We start from the raw sequence: 6,787 nt of genomic DNA, 5'->3' as shown, positions 1-6,787 counted from the left end.
ATAATGTAAAAATGGAGCCTAAAAAGCAAACAGAGCAGATCTACGTAATATCCGTCAATGATGCCAACCAAACATTATCAAAGAAAAAAGCAGCTCAATGTAAGAAGGAAATTCAATTTCGTCATTATATCGTTGGGCCATACTGATCCTATCTATGGGGCCGATGACCTTAGATGAAAGGTCCGGTTATAAACAACAAGAATCGGTCCTATCTTTAAATTAGATGCTGTACAATGCTTCGGTCCCACTGGGGCATATATCGTCAGGTTGGCCGAGCGGTCAAAGGCGCCAGACTTAAGTTCTGGTTCCCAATTGGGAGCGTGGGCTCGAACCCCACACCTGACAGAAGTCTTATCGCGCCTGGTGCATATTCGCTAAGTCGTCAAGTCCATATGTTGCGATACCGTGGTTAGTCAGTTCGAATCCCGTTGGTTGAAAGAAATGTTTGCCATCAGAAGGTTGGCGAAAATACTGCGGTCAATTCCAAACCTCTCCGCAATGGGCAATTGATCTGTTGATGGTATTTCGCTGTATGTTTCACCTCGACTTCACCATTAGGGAGAATCATAACTGCTTCCCAAGAAGTAGAAGCTGTTCACCCGGCGTGTTGGCCGAGCGGTAAGGGGCGCGCGGCTGTGAGATGAATCCGGGAGACGGTGGCACCGAGCCCCACTGTCGGCAGCCCTGAAGATGGTTTTCCCTGGTTTCCTATTTTTACGCCAGGAAAATGCTAGGGCTGTGCGTTAATTAAGGCTACGGCCACTTCTTTCCCACATGTAAAAAAATTAACATCTTGAAGTTTTAACATCAGCAAAGTATTTAGGGTAATGCTGGGGAACGAACAGCACAATATAAATCATAGTTAAAGGTATGTCCCACCTCTACCGTCTCAAGATCAGTATCCTGGAGCGTGAGAATTTGGATCCCGGGTACAACTGTAAAAGAGGGGCAGTACCTTGCCCAGGCGGCCTGAAAAGGGGCTTGTTGAGGGGAGGGAAGAATGGAAGATAGACAAGGAAGAGGAATTGAAGTGGCCGTGGCCTTAAGTTAGGTACTATCCCGGCATTTGTCTGAAGAAGAACTAGAAAACCACGCAACCACTTCGAGGATAATTGAGGTGGGAATCGAACCCCTCCCCCCCGCCTCCCAATCTCTTGTCCGCCCGAGGCTGTGTGGACCCAGTTCCAGCCCTCGTACCACTTTTGAAATTTTGCGGTAAGACAGGAAGCAAACCCGGGCCCCCGGGGTTGAAAGCTTATCACACTAACCACTACACCAAGGAGTCGGACTAGTGAGGGCTTTGGGATTGAAATTTTAAAATCTTTTGATTTAAACCTCCGTGGAAGTATTTTTGAGTTATTCTAAGAAATGAGCATCGTTTAATAAATTATGGTTGGAGAAACAAGGATCTGTGGTGTAGTGGTTAGCGTGATTAGCTGCCAACCCCGGAGGTCCGGGTTCGATTCCCGGGTCTGCCACGAAAATTTGAAAAGTGGTACGAGGGCTGGAACGAGGTCCACTCAGCCTCGGGAGGTCAAATGAGTAGACGTGGGTTCGATTCCTCCCAGTCGTGAACCAGAACTTGAGTCTGACGCTAATCACACTGACCACTACATAACAGAGGCAGACAAACTACTTGCCCAGAAGTTGCCACGGGCGTGTTGGCCGAGCGGTAAGGTGCGCACAGCTGTGAGCTTGCATCCGGGAGAAAGTGGCACCGAGCCCCACTGTCGGCAGCCCTGAAGATGGTTTTCCGTGGTTTCCCATTTTTACACCAGGAAAAGGTCTGGGGCTTTGTGTTACTTAAGTCTAAGGCTACTTCCTTCCCACTCCTAGTCCCTCACTGTCGCATCGTCGGCATAAGACATATTTGTGTCGTGCAACGTAAAGCAAAATGTAAAAAAAAAAAAAAAAAAAAAAAAAATTAAAAAAATGTTAACATCTTGAAGTTTAAACTTCAGCGACGTGTTTTTGGGTTATGCTGGGGAACGAACACCAAATTATAAATCATAGTTTAAATCATAGTTGAGCTAAATTTTGGCTCTAATATTTAAATAGATCATGAAAGTTGAAATAATGTAAAATCGGAGCCTAAAAAGCAAACTGAGAGGTTCCTTACGAAAATCGCCAAAGATTACCAAAGAAAACGCTTCCTCAGTGTAAGTAGGAATATACAAGTTCACCTTCTTTCTTTCTTTCTTTCTTAACCTGTTTACCCTCCAGGGTTGGCTTTTCCATAGGCCTCAGCGAGAGATCCAACCCCTTTCTCTCAAGGGTAGTGTACTGGAGCGTGAGATATTTGGTCGGGGATACAACTGGGAAAGAAGGCCAGTATCTCGCCCAGGTGGACTGACCTGCTGTGCTAAACAGAGGTTTTGTTCGGGGATGGGAAAATTGGAAGGGAAGGAAGACAAGGAAGAGGGAATGAAACGGCGGTGGCCATAAATTATCTAAGTACCATCCCGGCATTTGCCTGGAGGGGAATGGGAAATCTTGAAAAAAACAATTCGACGATGGCTGAGGTGGGAACCGAACCCTCCTCTACTCACTTGACTTCCCTAGACTGACTGGAACCCGTTTCTGTCCTCGTACCACATTTCAAATTTCGTGGCAGAACCGGGAATCGAACCCGGGCCCCCGAGGGTGTCACGAACCACTACCCGACAGAAATGGACGATATGTAATACAATTTGCATTGAAATATTTTCGACCTTGAGACTTCTACACTACCTACTCTCAGTACTTCGAATCGAAATTTTAAAATCTTGAGGCTTAAACTCTTTTGGCCACTGCCGCTCGTATATCTTTTCCTTACTTATTCCTTTCGATTTTCCCATCTCCCCAACCCCACCGCCACGAGACACCTGTTCAGAATAGCAGGTGAAGCCGCCTGGGCGAGGTACTGGCCCTCCTCTCCACTTTATTCCCCCTACCCAGTGTCTCACGCTCCATGACACCGACCTTGAGGCGGTAGAGGTTGAAACCTCGCTGAGTCCGAGGGAAAAACAAACCCTGGAGGGTAAACAGATTAATAAAGAAATGAAAGAAAGGTGGTTGGCTAAATGTTGGCTGTAATATTTAAATAGACCATGGCAGCTGAAATAATGTAAATATGGAGCCTAAAAAGCAAACATAGCAGTTCTACGTAGTATCCATCAATGATGCCAACCAAACATTTCCAAAGAAAACAGCAGCTCAATGTAAGTAGGAAATTCAGTTACGCAGTGTGTCATCGTGCCTATCTATCCTCTTTAATTTAGATGCTCTCCGATGCCTCCGTCCCACTGCAACCTACATCGTCAGGTTGGCCGAGCGGTTTAAGGCGCCAGACTTAAGTTCTGGTTCCCAATTGGGAGCGTGGGTTCGAACCCCACACCTGACACAGATTTTAGCTAGCATGCTGCTATAATCGTTAATTCGTGAAGTCCGTACGGTCTGATACAGTGGTTAGTCGGTTCGAATGCCGTTGGTTGAAAGAAATTTTTGCCATCAGTAGGTTGGCCAGGAGAGGTCTTGGTATGCAATTGTCCAAATCCTGCGGTGAGTTCCAAACCTCTCCGCAGTGGGCATATGATCTGTTGATGGTATTTTGCTATGTTTATTCCAACTTGTAGAGACTTCGTTTCATTTGTAGATTGTAGCAATTGGAAAGTCGGCTCTGAATATTTCATCTCGACCTCATCATTAGGGAAAATCATAAATACCTACTTAGTAGGAGAACATGTTGCTGCGTTAATAGATTGTACTGCTTCACCGTAACAAAGATTTTGCGGTAACTGTAAACAAACGCTGAAGTAGAAGGGATTAACTCTGTGTTTCTCTCAGGTCAATGTTATGTAGTTTTCCCCAGGGCATCTATCACCTAATCAAATTATATCATATAGCTCCATCATCACCATCATCATCATCATCATCTGTTTACCCTCAAGGTTCGGCTTTTCCCTCGGACTCAGCGAGGGATCCCGCCAATGCCGCCTCAAGGGCAGTGTCCTGGAGCTTCAGACTCTTGGTCGGGAGATACAACAGGGGAGAATGACCAGTACCTCGCCCAGGCGGCCTCACCTGCTATGCTGAACAGGGGCCTTGTGGAGGGATGGGAAGAGTGGAAGGGATAGACAAGGAAGAGGGAAGGAAGCGGCCGTGGCCTTAAGTTAGGTACCATCCCGGCATTCGCCTGGAGGAGAAGTGGGATACCACGGAAAACCACTTCCAGGATGGCTGAGGTGGGAATCGAACCCACCTCTACTCAGTTGACCTCCCGAGGCTGAGTGGACCCCGTTCCAGCCATCGTACCACTTTTCAAATTTTCGTGGCGGAGCCGGGAATCGAACCCGGACCTCCGGGGGTGGCAGCTAATCACGCTAACCTCTACACCACAGAGGCGGACTCATATAGCTCCAGCTTGTCAATAATTTTCCTTTCTTCCTTCTTTCTTCATCTGTTTACCATTCAGGGTTGCTTTTCCTCTCTGACTCGCCGTCAAAGTGTACCTCAAGCTGATGTACATGTACTAGCTATTCCCCCACCCCACTGTTATGTCTCTAGCCTGATCTAATAGTCGTTTGTTTACAGTAACTCCCGGAGTCGCGGCGTGAGTGCACTGTTATGTCTCTAGCGAGATATTTGTTTACAGTCACTAGCGGGATCCGATAGTCATATCTTTACAGTAACTCCCAAAATTCGTCATAAGAGCTCACTGCTAGGTCTCTAACGGGATGTTAACATGTCTCCTTCCCCCCCCCCCCCCCCCGACCACACACATAGCTTAGCAAGGATCGAACCTGCAAATTTGGCGACGGGAGGCCAGCGTCTCAACCATCTGAGCCACTCAGCCTGGCAGGGTAAGGGAGGTGGTGGTACACAATTTCTAATTACTAGATTGTGTGCGAAAAAATCCTCCCCGCTGTGCTCATATGGAGTGTGGCCATATAACGCTGTTGATGGTGATTTGTCCGTCGGATGGAGACGCAAAGCCTTGAGCAGACCTCTCGATGCTATTCGACAGGAGAAGGCTATGTGCCATTACCGGCTTTTACCCTCTCCCTTACTACTATCATATATCATGTCATTCATTTCACTTTATTATCTTTCCTGTCGTGGTTGAAATCAGGAAGGTCATTCGGTTATAAAAATCTATCTTGACAGATTCATCTCACCACAAACCCGAAACCGTAGAGAAACGGGCAAGGAATGGACACTCGTCATGCACCTTTAGCCAGCAGTCCGTATTTCAAATCATCCAGGCTGTGACGTCACAGCTCTGTCAGGAGAAGGCCTGCGCGTTCGGTTGTGTAAAGATAAGCATGCATTTTTAAATCGCACGCGCTTATTACGTCACAGCTCCGTCACTCCTCCAAGGGGACACGACAAAGAGCCTTTGTGAGGTTAGGTTACCGTTCGTGGCCAAGGTAAGGTTAACACACGTGTTGACAATACCTACAAATCACCTCACTATAGTGCTATTAAAACAATTTGCGTGTTCTGACAGCTCTCAGCGTGGTAGTAGGAGGTGGCTTTTACTATGGCAACCAGTCCACGCCACCCGTTTCAGCCAATCGCAGCTCGACATGCACTCTCCCTTTTCCTACCCCCCACGTTGCCAATATAGTATACCGCAGCACATGTGGCTGGGCTAACAATGTCTACTTTGAGTGATATCATTCTCTGTACAGTGTGTTTTTGAAATCAGCTGAATATTATAGTGCTATTGTGTTCGTGTTAATAAGTGTACCGTTATCGAGACTGGCGTTCTAGTGTAGTGTAAATTTTAGTCTTGTGTAGTATAGTGTCATTTTAACACCATCTCATTTACTGAACTCAAAATGTTGCAACCCGTTCAGAGCGCCGCTAAAAGACAACGAGGGCGACCTAGAATTCATTCGCCTAGAAAAAAGGCAAGGGTAATGGGGAGGCATGGCTTCGCTAATCGTGGTCAAGCTCGCGATATGATATGTGCCTTACGGGAATATTTTGAGGCTGAAAGGGAAAATGGAGGCCCACTGATAGACGTTAACAAAGTTGTAGAAAGAACAGAAGCAGCTTTAAAAATTTCTGAACCTACACTAATTAGAATAGGGAAAGAAAAAGGCAAGAAAGAAAAGGAGCCTTGGGAAGAAGGTGAAGGGGAAAGAGAGGGAGTGGATGTATCTGGGTGGGTTATCAACACCGGGCAAAACCCGACACTATGACAAACGAGTGACCAGTATGGATGGTTTCCAGGAAGGAGCAATTCGACGGCATATATATGCCTATTACAAGAGAAAGGAACACCAAACACTACGGAAACTACATACGAGTTTTATAGAATATAAATTGTGTTTTGGTAGTGCGCCTTCCCTTCGAATCTCCCTTCCTAAGTTTGGATTTCATTTTGAAAAATACTCAAACCGAACTGTGTTGATGGAGAGACATGATACCGTAGCTTGGCGCTGTCGCTACTTGAGGGCTGTTAGGAATGCAGATTACGAAAGCATTGTGTGGCTTGATGAAACATTTGTAAACGCTGGCCATACCTTAACCAAGGGGTGGTCAGACAGAACACCAGAAGGCACGATGAAAACCCCGTTAGGAAAGGGAGGTAGGATCATTGTCCTGCATGCTGGCACTGCACGAAGCTTCGTTCCAAATTGTTTCCTCATGTTCCGGTCGCGAAAAACAGGGGACTACCACGAAGAAATGAATACTGCTTCCTTCACGGCATGGTTTGAAAATTCGCTCCTTAAAAACATTCCTCCCAAGTCCACCATTGTTATGGATAATGCTCCATACCATTCTGTAATAGCGGACA

At 46.5% G+C, this 6,787-nt stretch overlaps 2 non-coding genes across 2 annotated transcripts; both read left to right on the top strand.

Annotated features, from left to right (window-relative positions):
• Positions 1-261: 261 nt before the first annotated feature.
• On the top strand, positions 262-345 carry TRNAL-UAA (transfer RNA leucine (anticodon UAA)). The gene has a single exon. It is a non-coding gene; the product is annotated as a tRNA-Leu (tRNA).
• Positions 346-3,298: 2,953 nt separating this feature from the next.
• TRNAL-UAA (transfer RNA leucine (anticodon UAA)) lies at positions 3,299-3,382 on the top strand. The gene has a single exon. It is a non-coding gene; the product is annotated as a tRNA-Leu (tRNA).
• Positions 3,383-6,787: the final 3,405 nt, after the last annotated feature.

The sequence above is a fragment of the Anabrus simplex genome, chromosome 1 (assembly GCF_040414725.1).
Source record: "Anabrus simplex isolate iqAnaSimp1 chromosome 1, ASM4041472v1, whole genome shotgun sequence".
Taxonomy (NCBI): domain Eukaryota; kingdom Metazoa; phylum Arthropoda; class Insecta; order Orthoptera; family Tettigoniidae; genus Anabrus; species Anabrus simplex.
Note: the sequence above shows the minus strand (reverse complement) of the source record. Positions and strands in the feature narration are given on the sequence as shown.